Here is a 19,718-nt window from a genome sequence, read left to right on the forward strand (position 1 = left end):
TCCACTTGAATTCAGCCTCATTCGCCAAGATCTCCCTCCATCTCTCCCTCCCTCTGCCACGGCCTTTCCTAACCTTGCTCTCTACCAGCTCTGCTTTCCCTCCTGACTTCATTTCCCTTTCCCCGTCATTCCCAACCCTCTCTTTTCCCAACCCTCTCTTTTCCCTTTGCCCTCAGCAATCTTGCCCTTCGCTTGCTCTTTCCTGTTGTCATTAACCTTTTCCGAACCTTGTTGCCGACCTCCTTCGCCCATCCTGAATGAGCTTGGAGGAAACGGAGGAAATAGAAAGGTCAGAGATAAGCGACTACGAATAAACAAGGCAAGTGTGAGGCAGATCTTTCTTGATAGGACGAATACCTCGTTCTACTTCTACCGTCTGTCATTTCTGTTTGTAAGACAGATTCTTTTATAGGCGGTTCGGTACTCATGAAATGGCCGATTCAGTCATCAAAAACCTGTACATCTAGATTCCATTCATTTCCAGTCCATGTCTAGTCTGGTCATAGTTAGCATGCTTTGGTTCCCTCTGGGATCCATACCATCGCATCACCCTTTCCGTTGTTCTTTATTTGGCCAACTTTATACTGAGTTCAAGCGTTATTTATACTACTGATTGTGCATACAAGTCTTATCTACTATCTATGATAATGGATAGTTGTTCTTTTCCATATGAGAGGATTATTCTGAGCTCAGGAACTAAAATGTGAGGTTCTATGTAGGCTTTTCTGACACATTTCTTTATCACCTACGTCCTCAGCGTGATCATCGTTTTTGTTTTATTTATGGAGACCCTTTTTTCGACCTTTATTCGATCCATCAAGCGAGCACTCTCTAAGTTTCCTTTACGGTTTATAATTTTCTTGTTTAGCCACCTCTTCTACGTCATAACTGTTTTCGATCCATCAGGCGAGCACCCTCTAAGTTTCCTTTACGGTTTATAGTTTTCTTGTATAACCACCTCTTCTACGTCATAACTGTTTTTGAATATGTTTACATCTATTTCATCTTGGAGTCTTCATTTTCATATCTACTTAGTTCTTGGAGAAACTCCTTGAATAATCTGGGTGTCGTGGACTAGAAAAACTGTTATTCCATGTCTCTAGAGAATTTCTTGAGAGTTTAGGAATATTTACCATTATTAGTGTTTCGAGTAAGAGGGTGGAAGGACCAATGTCTAGACCAAAGAGCTATGTAGCCCATAAAGGCCTTCAAAGAATAGCCAACAAGGCTGCTTAATTCTTTGCTTTTTACGGTATTTGGGTTTATATCTTACCCTTCCCTTCTTATTTCCATCAGTGGTATATTTAATGAAAGGGTCTTTTAAACCTTAACAACAACCAAACACACAGTTTAATCTGCATTTATTTCATTGGAACTCGAATCGGTGTCTCTTTTACCCATCTCCCTCGTATAAAAGTAGCTTGGTATTGGCTTAGATTAAATCGGGTTTATGCTAGTATGCCCTAGCCCAGATGCGTCTTGTGAGTGCGCTAAGATGCTGAAAGGGACAAGAGCCTTGATGCAGACCTTTGAACTTTGTCTGACCAACTGAGGTGATACAAAGGAAGGACGTGCAGGGTGTGCAAGTCGCGTGAACGGAAAAGTCATGGTCATACGAACTGGAAAAAAAATGTATCATTTAGATTTCTTCTGATTGGGCAGCCCTTCCCTCAAATCCTTAGGGTGGGTGGGGGTGGGGAGAGGTCTAGCCTATGGACTGGGCTTATAGTCATAGTCATTGTCATCGTGCTGGCATTTGGCGCCCAGGGTATCACTCTGCGGACATGGTGCAGGAGGCGATTCTCATGGATTAGTAATAGAAGAAAGGACATTTTTTCCCGCCAAAGGATGGCTTTGTGTATAAAATAGGCCCCTTTCAGGCATCGTCAGCGTCAGTTGGGGCGGCATGGAGACTTCTACTGACTCTTAAAGTATCAGGACCTATGGCTTCCCTGCAAATAAATCACCTTCTTTATGCTGCCACTATAGTCTTGGCTTGGGATATAAAGTACCTGGGAGTTTTATGTTTGATATGAATAATTACTATACTCCAATGCGGTCCTAAGGTCAACATCCATTAGGACAAGGGGCTGTGTAACCTTGAAGAGGTACAGTGGCTGAAACCTACCAAAACACTGCTCGGAGGTAATGTTGGGACCTTTGTAACCGGAAGGGAGCTGTAATTTTTGGGGTGACACAAATTAGCAGTCTCAAAAGTTCCCGACAGGCCTAGCAAGCTGGTGAGCTTTTACTATATTACTCAAGAAATGCACAACTTGCCTCAAGACAGACTATTGGCACTCAATATGAATATGGCGTCCCTGAAGCAGGACGACTAACAGACCCACATAGGAGGAGAGGTGTAGTGCCGTCAGTGCACCTCATGCGGTGCACTGTTGGCACTACGTAATGTTCTTTGCGTCGTGCCTTTGAACCCTAGTTGCAACCCCTTTCGTTCTCTTTACTGTTCCTTCATTCATATTCTCTTTCTTCCATCTTACTTTCCAACCTGTCCTAACGGTTGATTCATAGTGCAACTGCGAAGTCTTCCTCCTTTACACCTTTCAGACCGTTTACTGTCAATTCCCGTTTCAGCGGTAAACGACCTTATAGGTCCCTTTGGCCTAAATTCTATATTCAATTTAATTCAACGACTGACAAGCATGATATTTTACCTGGCGTCTGGTGAAAGATGAGAATTACTAAACTCGGGCCACCAGCCTGTTTGCAAAGGCTTGTCAAAATTGCCATTATAGAAAATCATATCTAAATTGCTATTTCCACCATTGAATCTATAAATCAGGAACTGCACACTTTCTCTTACAGCATGACTATTTCCTAACTATAGAGCTTAGGGACCATAAATAATGTTAAGAGTGAGCAACATCGTAACCGAGGGAAATTTTTGGTTTTGGGACTGCCAAGAATTGTCTGAAAATCTTCATATTTATTATTATTTTTCTCTTGGGCGTCATAGATTTTTATTTGTCTTTAAGGCTGAGTCTGCATTCGTTTCTTTTTATCTTGTATAACGAAGTATTGGCTGTCTTTACCTTTTCCCTTTTTTTGTGGAAATTGTGGCTCGGTTTTCTTATATAATTTTATGATCTTCCCAAAGAAGTAAAAGCTAGTATTCTAAGCTCAAACAATTTTTTTTTCGGGGAAGGTGCTCAGAGAAGAGGGGTGGTTATTCTTCTTGCTGATTCGGCTCTTTTATGACTTCTGATAACCGATGGTTCACGACTTCGCCTCCCACGTGTTTCATCTTAAATTTTCATCCTTCATCATTCATTCTGACATTGGAAACACGGCGCGTGCGCCATCAATTTAGAAATTATAGAAATGATAAAGATCATCGCAGAGGTGATGGTGAAGCTAGAGTTTCTATAACCATACATAGCGTATAACTTTTACTGATTAATCAAAAGAAATAAAAGAAGCAGTCATTTACTACAAAACTTTATTATCTAAAAACGACAACATAGAATCTGACAGCATTTCCCTGGGCCTACGAAGGGACAAAATTCCATTCCATTCCTTCCTTCCTTCCCATCCGTCCAACTTGATTAAATTTGTCAACGTCGTCTCGTCCGGGCTACAGGTAGGTTTAAAACGTGATATATGCTGTTGTTTTCTGTGAGGAACCTGTCGGAATATAGGTGAAAGACTCTCTTTATTACCTTTGCTATCTTTGTTAGCAGTTTATGATTACCAGCAAATTTTGAACGGCATTATTACTCATAGGATATCACAGGACATCATAGGATTTCAGCTTTGATAGCAACTACGCCTTTTTTTTTTTGGATATGACTGTTTGGATATCTACACCTGTCAAAGTGCTTTATCACACAGTGCAACGGTTATATGGGTTAGAAGTCAAAGAAATAAAACTACACATTTAATTGTTGCACACCTGTTCAACATTTAGTATATTTTAGATAAATGTATAGTAACCAACATTATGAATTTATAAGTCCTGTTCTCCAACCTGTTCATAAATGCTAGTGTAAGTAACAGTTACGAAGGTTCCAGTATTTAAAATTCTTCTTGTTTTCAAGATTGACTTACGTTAACAATGCTGCAGTGTTTGAAGTACTAAGCGACGCAAGGAAGGATATAAACTTCAACTCTGCTTCAGGAGTGATGCCTTCCGGGAATCTTATCTGAAGAAGATAGAAAAACTGCGATTTAAAAATCAAGAAGCAGCTTTTTTTTTTTTTTTTTTGATTGGTGGTTTTGAATAGAAAAAAAAACACGGACTTAGTTTCCAAAGCAGTAGCTTTATCAGCTCTTTTTGGGGTCTACGTCTCAACACAGGGGTAGATAGATATTCTTTTTGTGAGAGTTCAAGCACTGTTGTTTGTAATATAGACAAAATCGGTTTCAACTGATGAACAATATACCAGTGGCTCTACCGTTTGTGTGAGAGTTTCCTCGCGCACACGGTGTCTTTATAACAAAAGTAGCTTCAGAAATGAGTTTGAAAGCTTGTAGTTGTGCCTAATGTGACCGTTTTGCCCGCAAGCGATCTCCTCAGTTGAGGAGACACTGCAATTGAAAATTGGGTGCAATTTATTGGTTTTCCTGCTACATATAATATGCCAATTGAGGACCCTTTCCCAGCAAAAGAAGATCCATAAACACATTTGGACATAACTAGATAATATTTATACAATGCAGATAGATCACGTAGCCATTAATCGAGGGAGAAGTAGATCACAAGAATGTTAGGAACTGCTTTAGAGCAGATGTCGGCAGTAATTACCACCTCGTTCCCACAAGATATTAAAAGAACCAAACAAAATCCATTAGAGTATCTAGGTTTAATGCAATAAAACTTCTTGAAGATAAACATCGAGAGGCTTTTTCAATTGAACGTCGAAACAGATTTGGACACCGCCCCTGGGGAAGAGCAGACACTCAATAAGGACCGGTTTGACATTAGGAATGTGTATCAATCTGATGAAGAAGTACCTGGATATGGAATAACAAGACAGAAATCTTGGGTATTAGACGAGATCTGGGATACAATAAAGCATAGAGATTGAGTGAATTTGATATTAGACGACATTTGTATCTTAATGCTTGTGAATGTACAGTACATATGTGTACTATATATATATATATATATATATATATATATATATATATATATATATATATATATATATATATATATATATAATCTATATCTGTATCTATATATCTATCTATCTATATCTATATATATATATATATATATATATATATATATATATATATATATATATATATATATATATATATATATTATATATATTATATATACTATATATATATATAAATTAATATATTTATATATATTATATATACTATATATATATAAATTAATATATATTTATATATATTATATATACTATATATATATAAATTAATATATATTTATATATATATATTTATTTATATGTGTATATATATAAATTTTTTTTATGATTTTCCCTGGTTTTCTGGACTTGTAGAGCACATTAACAGTTCAGCAACGGAATTTTACACACTTGGCCTTGGCAATCTGACTTTTACTGTCCAGGGAATCAGAAAAAGAAAAGGAAAAGGGATGTTTCATATGAGCTTAGGGCTCTACTTCATGAGGGAATGTTACGTAAACACTGGGGTAACTAAAGTAATTATATTTACAATAAAAGTTCAAAGTAATGGTAAAGTAAACAATATGGAGGCTTGCAAAGCCTGGAGTTCTTCCTACTGGAGTTTTGAATGGTTGCAAGGCACAGCCCAAGAAGAGTCCACGGCAAATGGGTCCGTCTGCAAAAGAGATTTAAGAATTACACGCCAGTAAGGGAAAAATAGAAAGCACACAGTTGGATCGAGACTGCACTGAGGGTGCCAAGATCTCGAGGAATGAATGAACACTTAACACAGGGACACAAACACTCGGAATAGCATTGGGAAATCGCACATTTGATACGGGGATGTACTGGCACTCAATAAACACTTCTAAGGGCAAAATGATGTGACTGAAAAGCCTTCACTTGTACTTTACCGTTGGGGGGGTGGGAGCGGGTCTCTGGCGAAGAACGACGACAGGTGGTCGCACTCCTGGCACTCTGTGCTAGTTCGCTTGGGAAGTCCGTCCACGTGGTGACGAAGGGGCTGGATTTCGCATCAGGAGCTTCAGGTGGTGACAGGGAAGGGGGGGGCCTCTCAGCGTTCGTAGCGATCACCGGTGTCTTTGGCTAACTGCAAAGATTTTCCTGTCCAGGCTCCTTTTAAGGAATCTGCCGAGGGTAGGGGCCCGATGTCGGGCCCGTATGGTGACTGTGCCCAAGATGTGTCATCTTCCAGGTGTCTTATTCATCTGCCTGCATCTCCCCAGGTGTCCTGTGGGAAGACAATTCAGCGTGATCACTCTGCCTCATAGTTTATTTAAACTGCTTAAGGGAGCAGCACTCATCCTCTTATCCTTGCCTTTTTTTGACCGTGCTGTCCAAACATCTGTCCCAGGTAAGTGGAAAGGACAGATCAAAATACTGATAAGATTTATGTGTTGGTATCTGGGTCAACTTGGGTTGGCTATGCAGCGACAAACCCCCTTTTAACATTCTAAAGGGTTGGCTTTTAGCAACTTCTTGCAATTTATATATATATATATATATATATATATATATATATATATATATATATATATATATATATATATATATATATGTGTGTGTGTGTGTGTGTGTGTGTGTGTGTGTGTGTGTGTGTGTGTGTGTGAAGTCCCTGCTCAACAGGTTTTCTATGAAGAAACTCCCATTTTCTATGGTGCCTTTCAGAGCTGACCCTAGGTCACGGTACTCAACCTTATTATCATTATGTAACTGTACATTTATTACCTATTCATTTTACCCTTATACATAGTGTATGTGTCAGAGTATTTTTTGTGTCTAATCTATTGTCGTTAATCATCACGTTATCTATATGTACCTGTCCTGTTTTGTGTAGAGAAATAGTTTTGACCTTGGGTCACTTGTATATTTTTGTACTGACATCCGCGTATACGCCGACGTCCGCACGCCGCTTTATAAGTGGGCTGCTTCCTCAGTAAACTAGCAGTTCTTGTCTATCTGCTCTTTCTTTCGCACCCTCTCACAGTGGTGACCCTGGAGTGGTTCCTGGATCCAATAATGGACCCAAACGGCGACTTAGTCTTGGCCCGATGAACCACTCCACACCCCTAACGGACTAACTACGGCGCTCTAACAAAGCGTTCGGGTGTTACCGACCCTCGTCGGCAAATCACCGGCGTCATTAGCGGACCCACACAGCACACTCCCAAGCGTGTATTGACACGAGTGTTCCCTCACACTCCAAGTGAGAGTGCGGAATGAGCATGGACGCAGACATTCCCTCCCACATACAAATAACCGCGAACTTCTTAGAGACAGATATCTCCCTCACGCAACCCCCTCTCGAGCCCTCCCCAACGCCAAAACCCGCACGCTCCTCCACGCCGGTACCCACTCCTCAGGCAATGCCCCTCCTGATGGACCAACCGAGGGCTGCCCTCAGCATAAAGCTGCCGCCATTCACCCATCAGAACCCAGCATCATGGATCTACAGGGTCAAGGGACAATTCAGGGTGGCAGGCCTGACCGACGAGGTGTTGAAAGAGGACATAGCGATCAGCGCCCTACCGGAGGAGATATACAGAAAGGTCGCCCCGTGGGTGACGTCAACCTCGAGCCCTGCCCCTTCCAAGAACTGAAGGCCTCTCTCATTGAGACCTGCTCCCTGCTGGTCTCCGAGAGGGCCGCCCGCGCCCTCGACTTCACCATCAACCCCCGGCAGGGCACGAACCTCCTGGAGACGTGGCATGCCCTCCGCCTCCTCTCCGAGACGGACAGCAGCGGCAGGCACAAGGAGATTAGCCTGTTGAGGGAGATCCTCCTGCGGCAGCTACTCCCGGAGGTTTGTGGACAGATTGCGGAGCCCTACACCCTGCCAGTCGAGGACCTGACAAGGACGGCGCAGTAGCTGACTGACTCCACGAGGGCAGCAAAGCGGGCATCCACGCCCGCACACCCCATCAACTGCCTCCAGTTGGAGGACCCTGCCACAGAGGACATCAACGTCGTCACCAGGAGGCGGCCACCCCACCACCAGAAGAAGGAAAGGCCGGGGCTTTGCTACTACCACCAGAGGTTCGGCAAAGAGGCCCAGAATTGCAAAGCTCCCTGCCTTTTTGCCCATCCAAAAACGGTGGAGGCAGCGGCCACCCTCACAGGCCACCATGGCAGCAGCACCCAAAACACCCAGGAGTCCCGCACCAGTAGGCTTCTACGTCCGCGACACTGTCTCCGGCAGGATGATGCTGATCGACACTGGGGCAGTGTGGTCAGTGTTCCCACCTTCCAGAGAGGACTGCAGACACCCGCCGGACCTGGCTGCCTCCCCAACAACCGCCAACGGGTTCCCCATCCTCTCCTATGGCACCAAGCTCCTGTCAGTCTCCATCCTGGGCCAGAGATACAAGTGGAACTTCATCGCCGTGGACATCAGGACCCCACTCCTGGGTACAGATTTCCTGTCCCACTTCGGACTGGCAGTCGACGTCGGCTGCAAACGCCTGCTGGACACCGAGTCCTGCCAGTCCCTGCCCCTGGCACCGGGCCCCAGGGCGCCCACAGTATGTTACGTCGCTCCCCACCAATACGCCTCCCTCCTGAAGGAATTCCCAGAGGTATTCAGGCCCGAACTACATCAGGTGCCCGGGGCCCCCGCCAAACACAGGATATATCATCACATCAAGACAAGGGCCCCCCTACGCATCCAAAGTTCCGGAGGCTTCCCCCTCAGCACCTTCAGGAGGCCAAGAAGGCTTTTGCCAAAATGGAGTGTATGGGCATATGCAGGAAGGCCCCCAGCCCATGGGCCTCCCCCCTTCACATGGTGCAGAAAAGAGACGGCTCCTGGAGACCCTGCAGCGACTACAGGCGGCTAACCTCGCTACAGAGCCCGACCACTACCATCTACCAAACATGCAAGACCTCATGGCCTCTTTACACAGGGCCAAAATATTTTCAAAACTAGATCTTTTAAAATCATATTTCCAGGTACTAGTAGCACCAGAAGACATCCCCAAAACTGCCATCATCACGCCCTTCGGGTCCTACGTCTTTGCCTTCTCCACCTTCAGCCTGAGGAATGCAGGGGCGACCTTCCAGAGACTGATGGACAGCATCCTGGGGGACCTGAACTTCTGTGTTTGCTACGTCGATGGTATCCTAATTTTTTCCAGGTCCCACAAGGAACACCTTCGACACATCCGGAAGGTCCTGCAGTGCCTGCAGGAGAATGGCCTCGTCGTCAGATTCGACAAATTCACCTTCAGTGTCGATAGGGTTGACTTCCTGGGCCACGAGATATCCCCGGGAGGCGTCTGCCCAGTTGCATCGAAGGTCGAGGCTGTTGTCAGGTTCCCCACCCCTACCTCCGTCAAGGGTGTACAAGAATTCCTCGGGATGGTCAACTACTACAGGAGGTTCATCCCCGGGATCGTGCACACCATGCACCCCCCCGCCCGACAGAGATCCTAAAGGGCCATCCGAAGACCTTAGTGTGGGGCCCCAACCAGCAGCGGGCCTTCTCCCTGACGAAGGCCGCCCTCGCCGAGGCAACAGCCTTGGCCTACCAGGTCCCCAAAGCCCCCCTCCAACTAACAACGGACACCAGCAACGTCACCTGTTGGGCTGTCCTGGAACAGGTCGCCAACGGAGCCCCTCAGCCTATCGCCTTCTTCAGCAGGAAGCTCAGCCCCACCAAGTCCCGCTATAGCACCTTCGACAGGGAACTCTTCACAGTTTGGACAGATCACCAGCCACTGGTCCACGCCTTCACAAAGCTGGGGGATGCATGGTCCTCCAGGCAGCAGCGGCACCTCGCGGCCATCGCGGAGTTCACCTGCACCATCAAGTACCTCCCCGGCACGAAGAGCCCAGTAGCCAGCGCCCTCTCGAGGATCAAAATCAATGCAGTGCAGCTCAGGATTGACTGCGAGGACCTCACCCGGGAACAGGCCACCAACCCAGAGATTCCAGCTTACTGCACCGCCATCATGTCGCTGAAGTGGAAGGACGTGCGCCTTGCCCCTGGGGGGCCAACACTGCTGAGTGACATAAGCACTGGCCATCCCTGCCCAATGATGCCCGCCTCCCATCGTCGTCTGGTCTTCGACATCATCCACGGACTGTTCCACCTCTCCGGCAGGACGGTGGCTAAACTGCTGGGGGAGAAGTTTGTCTGGCACGGCATACAGAAAGACGCAATGGCCTGGGCGAGGCAGTGCATTCAGTGCCAGGCCAGCAAAGTAGGGCGGCACACCGAATCAGGGGTGGGCAACTTCCTCCAGCCGGGAAGACGTTTCGGGCACATCCGTGTTGACGTAGTGGGTCCTCTTCCCCTATCAGGGGAGCCAGATACCTTCTGACAGTCGTCGACCGCTCCACCAGGTAGCCCGAAGCGACGCCCATGGAAGAAGCCACCTCCAGTGCGTGCGCTGGGGCCCTCCTCTCCAGCTGGATCAGCTGGTTCGGTGTCCCAGACCATATAACCACAGACAGGGGCCCAGCCTTCCTGTCCGAGCTGTGGACCGCCCTGGCAAGTCTGCTGGGGACCACTCACCACAGCACCACCACCTACAGCCCCGCAGCCAATGGATTGGTGGAGAGGTTCCACAGGTCCCTGAAGATGTCCCTCATGGCTCGTTGCACCGCCGAATACTGGAAGTACCAGCTGCCCTGGGTCCTCCTTGGGCTGAGGACCGCCCCCAGAGCCAATGGCGACCCATCCACAGCAGAAAAAGTTTATGGGGAGTCCCTCGTAGTCCCAGGTGAACTCATCACAGAGGGCCGGGACAACCTAACAACACAGAGGCTCCGCAACAGAGTCGGGAAGTTCGCCCCCCTGCTGGTGGATGTATACCGACAGAACGTCCCCCTTCATGCCTCCCGGTCAATCCACCACCACCCATGTCTTCGTCAGGAACAACGCCGCATGCCCACCCTTAACCAGGCCCTACAAGGGGCCTTTCCTCGTACTGTAGAGAAACAAAAAGGCATTCCGGATGGCCATCCACAGGAAGGACGACTTGGTGTTGATAGACCACCTCAAGCCCGCACTCCTGGAGGAAGAAGTCGGGGGCACTCCCCAAAGCCCACTGCAGGAAGTGGCGCCACCTCAGCCCGCCCCGCCCGCAAGAAAATCTCATGCTCGTGAGTGCCCCTGGAAAGCCCGGGCCCGGGCAGGAGAGCAACCCACCACTTCCATCCACAAGGCACCGTAGAAGTCGAACTCACCCCCCAGCTGACCAATGAGGAGACGCGGCCCTCTCCACTGCCCCAGCAGATACCTGCTTTGATCAGACGTTACCTACGTCTTGGGGGGAGTATTGTAAAGTCCCCGCTCAACGGGTTTTCTATGAAGAAACTCCCGTTTTCTACGGTGCCTTTCACAGCTGATCCTAGGTCGCGGTACTCAGCCTTATTATCATTATGTAATTGTACATTTATTACCTATTCATTTTCCCCTTATACATAATGTATGTCAGAGTATTTTTTGTGTCTAATCTACTATTGTTAATCATTATGTTATCTATATGTACCTGTCCTGTTTTGTGTATAGAAATAGTTTTGACCTTGGATCACTTGTATATTTTTGTACTGACATCCGTATATACGCCAACATCCGCATGCCACTTAATAAGCTGGCCGCTTCCTCAATAAACTAGCAGTTCTTGTCTACCTGCTCTTTCTTTTGCTTTTCATATATATATATATATATATATATATATGTATATATATATATATATATATATATATATATATATATATATATATATATATATATATATATATATATATATATATATATATATATATATATATATATATATATATATATATATATGTGTGTCATATATATATATATATATATATATATATATATATATATATATATATACATATATGTATGTGTATATATATATATATATATATATATATATATATATATATATATATATATATATATATATACATATATGTATGTGTGTATATATATATATATATATATATATATATATATATATATATATATATATATATATATATGTATATATATATGTATATATATATATATATATATATATATATATATATATATATATATATATATATATATATATATATATATATATATATATATATATGTATATGTATATGTATATATATATATATATATATATATATATATATATATATATATATATATATATATATATATATATATATATATATATATATATATATATATATATATATATATATATATATATATATATATATATATATATATATATATATATATATATATATATATATATATATATATATATATATATATATATATATATATATATATATATATATATATATATATATTATGTGTATATATATATATATGTTGGCTGATGAGTTTATTAATTAATTGACGTAATTTATGAGGCCCTGAGTTGCCAATGACCCATGTAGCCTGTCAGTTAAAGTTACCATTAACCTCAAAGACAGACAATCACTTAATTAAATAAGGTCGCCAGCCAGAGAAACAAACAATACAGGGAATAATGGGTTACTCTGCAACACATGTATTACATGAAAACCTCCCTTACTTCCCAATTGGTCCCGACAAAGAAAGAATGTGTGGTTAGCGAGGAAATTACATGAACTTTCGTCCACGTCGGACACAGTTAAGTTCCCTTTGCTTCAAGTAAAGTTTTAACACAACAGATGTCTGTACTACTATATATCGTATGCAATTTAGTACTGGTAAAGGCTAATTCTCTTCCAAACAATGTGATCAAGACACAAGGCTGCCTGAATGCTGAAAATTACTTACTTAACCTTCCCTAATTCCTATTTACTGCACGGGAATAGTTTACAGTCGCTAAGCAACATTAATCATTCTTACACTAGACTTCATAAAAGTAAATTTGTTACACCAATATTATCGTAGATGGTGGCGAAGAGGGAAAACAAAGGAACTGGAAATACAGAAAGAGAGACTAGCGAGTCAATGAAAATTTGGCAAATTTCAAACTTACCATTGATGTAGGTCGCTGTGCATGCAACTGATGATCAAAAGTTTTGAAACCACCGGTTCAGCTCACTAATACCAATGAAAAACAGTAAGAGGGCAAGCACAAAGAATTTGTTACACACAATACGTGTGCCTCTCGTGACCTCCAGGCTCTCTCTGACCTCTTTCTGGGTCTAACGCTGAGTTGTTTTCGCATCAGTATGTCTTTATGCCTCATGGCAGTCTGAAATTTGGACAAACATCGCCGATACATAGAATAGGGGAAAAAGAAGCTTAAGACCACCTTTACTAGAGGTTACTTGGTGAACCCTCCTGATGGTGTTAGGCCTCTAATGGTAACTGAAGAAGTTACTTTTTAAAATACACCCTGCCTGTCTCGGCACAGACAAGAAGACGCCTTCTTGTCTTTGTTCGCGTATTTTTTCTACAATAAAATGCATAGAGGGCGAACAGCAGAATATTTATAAAATATATGTATATGTATATGTATATATATATATATATATATATATATATATATATATATATATATATATATATATATATATATATATATAAAATATATACTGTATATATATATATTATATTTGTAATGATTTCTATATTTTGATTTGTGAATATAAGTTAATGCAAAAATATTTATTCCCCCTCTTGATTTTGTGAATATAAGTTAATGCAAAATATTTATTCCCCAATATACAGTAACGTACATTTCGAAAGAAATACTAAGTTGTTCTGATGTTTTCACACAAGCATTCCCATGCCTTCCCAGGCCCAAGTTAAGCCAGTGCAGGTGTCTAATGAGTAACTAGTACTGATCTGACCTGACCTTAGTAATTCGCCCCTAAGGTGATGATTTTAGTAGCCGCTTGCAAGTAGCATGCCCCCTTTGAGAGTTCCTTCCATTGTTACTATTGTTCTCAATTCTGAGTTTCCCCTCCTTCCCAACTACCTGTGCTGCCATGAAGGGTCAACTTCTTGGCCTGACCTGCACCTCTACTCTCCCATTTAATTGTCACCCCATTGCCACCTCTTCCTCTCGAACCTTTATCTGGCCGCCATTCAGCATGCTTTCTAGGTACCTGCCCGGATTAATGACATAACCTGCGAGGAGGACAATGGAGGACCCCATTAAGAAGAGGCTGTCAGAAGTGTCAAAATACAGTTATATGGTATATATACTGGCTCCGATGGACCATTCTTTGCTAGTTACCTCCACAACACCACTCTGCTAGTAGTCCCTCTGCTAGTACACTTATGACATCACCCTGCTGGCATCCAACCTGCTAGTCTTCCTTACAATACTCTGCTAGTTGACTCTCCCGACTTCATGCTGCTAGATGCCCTCTGCTAGTCTTTCCCACGACGTCATTCTGCTGATTTACCTGACAACATCCCTCCATCCAGAAGTCACCGATAGACTATGTGCGAGTCCTACTTGATGTATTCCCTACGCTGCTACACTGAAGATTGTCATACCCAGCTGCTATCCTCTGTGTGCTGATGTCTTGCTAGCCCGCCAGCGTCCCTACACTTCGTCTTGTTTCCTCTATGGTGGGGAATCTTGAGTGACAACACCTCTGCTGGCGCCCTACTGCAGAAACCTGGCTCTACGAAATCTCACTTCTTGTCCACAGACCTAATATAATATGATCAGAAGTTGCTTGTCGGCCTCACCTACCTGTTTTATACCTGTTCTCCTAGTTCCTGTACCCATACCCATTTTTACTCTCCTCAGAGAGTGCTGCGATTTAATTGTGGTGGAAATTGTGATCAATAGTGATATGATTTAGTGTTCATTTGTGTACTTGTGTTTTAACAGTAATTATTATGTAATAGGTGCTTTGATATTTTGCCTATGTGAATTCGTTGTCATTTTACTCAAGTCCATTCATATGTTTCTAACTTTCTTGCTCTTGCAGATTCGTGATTTTGAGTCCCTGTTGTGCGGTATCAACTGCAGATCAATGGTGCCACCTGCCTGCATACCCAGCTGCCATATCTGGTCAAGATATCCGGACTATCAGCAGTGCAACGTTCTCGCTTAACGTACCCCTTCCTGTGCATACTTCGGATCCTTCCTTATACATATTGCTTGTTAGCCTATGAAAGGCCTAGTGCCTAAAGATTTGCAGTCTGTAGCACTTTGCTTGAGCATTTGTGATTTTGTGTAACGTAATCTTGACAGTGCCGCAGAGCTCCATTGTCAGCTCATGTGCATATTTCGTCTTATGATTGATTTAGTGAATTATGCTATTTAGTGGACACCTTAAGTTTACCTCCAACTTCCCTTTATTGGTAAATTTTGAGTTTTTTCACTTTCTTTTAACTTTTCTGTTCACCGGAGCGCAGCCACCCTTAGTCGGGCGTAGTTATCAAAGTTCATATTTAGAGCCACCTTTCTATCTTTTATATATATATATATATATATATATATATATATATATATATATATATATATATATATATATATATATATTTTTTTATATTGAAATGAGACTAATGTAATTAGTCTTCACTTAATTTCAGATTCATAAAATATCTGCATCTCATTAGATAATATATCCGGTACACTGCTTATTTTTGGCAACAGGTGAGGCTATATTTCATAATTAAGAAATGCGTTGTAAGAATGATTTGGTGTTGACAGATCTTACTGAACAGACAAATTTGTTATTAGAATTATTATTACTGAATGAAGGGCAACTTTTTAGAGAACGAGAATCAGACTTCCTTCATACGAAAATAACACTAATTTACTCGTATTGCAGAAAGGTAATGACAAAGAATACCATGATAAGCTTTATCGCGAACTATTCTTTGAACCCAAACGTGTCTAAAGTTGTTCTCGTTAAAAATAAGCAGGTAATAGTCTTCCTTCATACCCATATCAACTGCATAATTGAATCATGTTTAGTTAATGTGCGAGTGATCGAAATTTCAAGAACAGCTTTGCAGTCACGAGCAGGGCATTAAAATAAAGAGAAGATAGCAGACTGAAATATATCTTAAAGGTTAGTACGAGAAAGAAGCTTTTCCGTATTCATTATTTACTCTGCCGTTTCGTACAAACAATGACCAAAGTTTCGGTACTTACCTTTAGAGCAGGAAGATCGAGGAACGGTTTCTTGTACTGTTCTTGTCCCAGGCAGGTAACCGCAAAATGGGTTAAAACTATTACACCAGTAACAAAGCAACTGTGAATCTTCATTTTTTCTTCCTTTCAGATAACTTCTCTTGATCACAGAAGTGTTAGGATTCCGTGAAGGGTATTATGTTTCGACATTCTTCCCCCCAAAAAGTCAGTCTGCTTACTGCTGTAAATTCGTCATTGATACAGTATCACTGGTTACATTTTTCCCACAAAACTTTGCAAAGCTTTCATTTAAAGTCTACTGCGTTGCCAGAAAGTGGTCGAAGACTATAGGCCAAAATAATGATTCCTTGACTGAGCCAGTGATGCAGTGCGTGTGTCGGACTGAACGCAGGTTTGCTGTTCAAGGCTCGAGTAGACGCAGCCGTCTGACTCCATGTGAGCGAGTATACTTGCAGCAAAATACAGATGTCCCGAACATTTGTCTGAATACAGATGTCTAGTGCACCTGTAACAGTTGATATCAGCAAAGTTTTATGTTTTCTTCTTCTATTCTAGTGGCAGATAAGATCAATTCAAAGCAACTTTCCTAGCCTACTCCAAACTCAGAACATCATTTACTGAGACACACAAAAATGCGATGCCATTAGTTTGGACGTTTTGTTTCCGCGAAATACTGGAACAGGAGATAAAAACTCGGGTTATATCCTGCTTAACGATCCACGCTGAGCTTCATAGTATTGACATGATTGGATTGGAGAGAGAGAGAGAGAGAGAGAGAGAGAGAGAGAGAGAGAGAGAGAGAGAGAGAGAGAGAGAGAGAGAGAGAATATTCTTTTTAAGATTTCAATTTGGTCACTTATTACTGCCTAACACACGCTTCCCTTCCATCATAATTTATACATATACTGTATATATATACAGTATATATATATATATATATATATATATATATATATATATATATATATATATATATATATATATATATATATATATATATATATATAGCTGATTCGTGGAAGAACCCTTGCAGAAAAAAAATCCACAGCACTAACTATATCATACATACGTGTGTGTTTGCGTTCGGCACAACCTTTCTTGTTAGCAATTCCAATCATCTAAAAATCACATATGGCACCACTTTTTTAAAACAATACTGCTTTCATTTTCTGAATATACTCTTACCCTCAAGGATAAAACTCTAAGGCATGAGATGAATGTTGCTGCTATCTTGTGCGATTTCATTCTACTCTACCGAATGGTGTTTCAGCCATTAACTCATCGCTATCGTTAGAGCTACACTAGTACTACAGTGGCACTACACTCCAACATATAGTTAAGTACAGCAAAAAAGATTAAGGAAAACTAACATAAATGTCACAGATGACAGCCATTCATGGCTGAGGCAGCTGTCAGCAGAACAACTAATTACAAATTGTCATCTTTTTCTTCAGAGTCTTGGCCTTGAACACAAGAAGTAATTCATAGAATTAGAGCAGTGTTGGCTTAAAATGGCGGATGGAAATATGTACAGTACTGTGGTGTGTGGGGTACCTCACACACGGAAGATTTTTAAGTGGTTTAATTTCTAGTTTACTTTGAGGAATGGGAGTGCTAAAAAAAAAAAAAAGCAAGTGAAGATCAAATAAGGTTAGAAACTGATCCTTCACACAAAGTACACAGCTATCCTCTGCCTGGAAAATCCTTGATGGGTGCTGTTCGATCCTCTGGACCACTTCCTCGGGTCTCCACTTCTCCGGTATCTCAGTTTCTGCCGGTCAAGTAGCCTACTTACTCACTGACATCTTTTCTTTTGAGTTTCAGGTCTCTCAATGACAACAATATTCTGTATCTCGTGCATGCTTATAGGAACAGAGGCAAGGACTTTTCTATAAGTATTCTTCTGGAGTTCTACAAAGGATTTGAAATTATAACAGTGAAGTCACACTTTAACCATTTTTCTAAAAAAATTAACACTTCTGATAAGATTTAATTTGAGTGCTAAACATGACGCCAAATGAAAGATCAGTTATCAATAATGTAGGGTGAATCAGTAGTTAATCACTCGCCAAAATAGCAATGACACACACAAATAATGCTTAGAATGGAATCACACACAACAGAATGTGAAGGGATCACTCAAATAATAAAGTACCAGTAAATAAATGAATTATTGAAATGCAAAACTAAAATTACAGCACACAGAAATCAAGTAATCACCGATCTACAATTCTCCCAAATAAAAATGCAAAATGGGAAGTACAACGGAGTTACAGAATAATTACACTTAGAGTTCACATTGATTAAAACATTAATTCCAGGACTCACTGAATAAATACAAACGGAACCACGACACTTAGAAACTGAATACAGCACTTTTATGCGCAGTAAGGCCTGAAACATTTACTTAAGTAACCGCGGAATTTCTGAATTAAAGCAAAAATGAATGATACTCAGCGAACTCCGAAACAGTGTAGTTTTCAGACACTATAACTCTCTCTCTCTCTCTCTCTCTCTCTCTCTCTCTCTCTCTCTCTCTCTCTCTCTCTCTCTATAGGAGACGAGGTACGTACTGTACATTCAGTCTAAGCGTGAGGAACACATACCTCAGTCCTACAGCAGCCTTAGTATAATTATGGTAACAATCACGTTATCACACTATGACTCAGAAAGATTGCGTTATGGCGCTCCTTGAGATCAAAGCTTCAATTGCAATAATCAATTGCGGAATCTGTCCCAAAATCTCACTCCAGTTCTGCCTATACGGATTAGTCGGGCATGCAAACATTCGCTCAGGCACAAACCTTAAACTAAACAATAATACAAAGAATTTATAAGGTAACCCTGCTCTCTTACGTTGATCTTGCAGTTTAAAAGCCAATAATTGCTTAGTTTACACAAAATATAAAACACAGTGAATAATATTCAAACTTTTGGACACTCGTTCAAGTACTTCTTTTGGAATAATGCACAAGACAGTTTAACGAGTTCTTCAGGGACATTCTTATTATATGGAAACAAAAGCACAGCCATGCTAAATGAATGCTACATTCAGGGTTTCCCTTAAGATACAAAAATGACGGTTGACTTATGTTCAGAGACTTCTGAACAATTCGTTAATACAATAGCTTCCACAATACACAATTTAGCAATTAAGGATTACGTCAGTTGTTGCCCCAGCATGCGTTAACAGCTTACGTAAAGTTAATTACCAGTTCATACTTTTAGTTACTACAAAAATAGTTTCCATACACCTCCACTGAGCGAGTGGGCTTTGGTTGCTACACCACACGTGCCGATGTAAAACCTCCGTGTCTACTGTATGCTTAGCTTGTATGTGCTTCTGCGTGTTTCGCTGTCGTTAATACCATGGCTTCGTCAACGTCGGGTCTATTCAGCATTGTGGAACGTCAGTTTAGTAGGAAGAAGCGCTGTCTTCAAGTCCTCATGATGCAGATCAAGCGAAGATGGCCGGATTAGGCCACAGGAT

The 19,718-nt window shown here is 41.8% G+C and overlaps 1 long non-coding RNA gene across 1 annotated transcript; it reads right to left on the reverse strand.

The window, feature by feature from the left end:
- Positions 1-3,443: 3,443 nt before the first annotated feature.
- LOC136844276 (uncharacterized) lies at positions 3,444-16,826 on the reverse strand. The gene is made up of 3 exons (XR_010854802.1): positions 16,229-16,826; positions 4,069-4,163; positions 3,444-3,645 (listed from the first exon to the last, which is right to left on the reverse strand). It is a non-coding gene; the product is annotated as an uncharacterized lncRNA (long non-coding RNA).
- Positions 16,827-19,718: the final 2,892 nt, after the last annotated feature.

Source organism: Macrobrachium rosenbergii, chromosome 12, assembly GCF_040412425.1.
Source record: "Macrobrachium rosenbergii isolate ZJJX-2024 chromosome 12, ASM4041242v1, whole genome shotgun sequence".
In the NCBI taxonomy this organism is placed as follows: Eukaryota; Metazoa; Arthropoda; class Malacostraca; order Decapoda; family Palaemonidae; genus Macrobrachium; species Macrobrachium rosenbergii.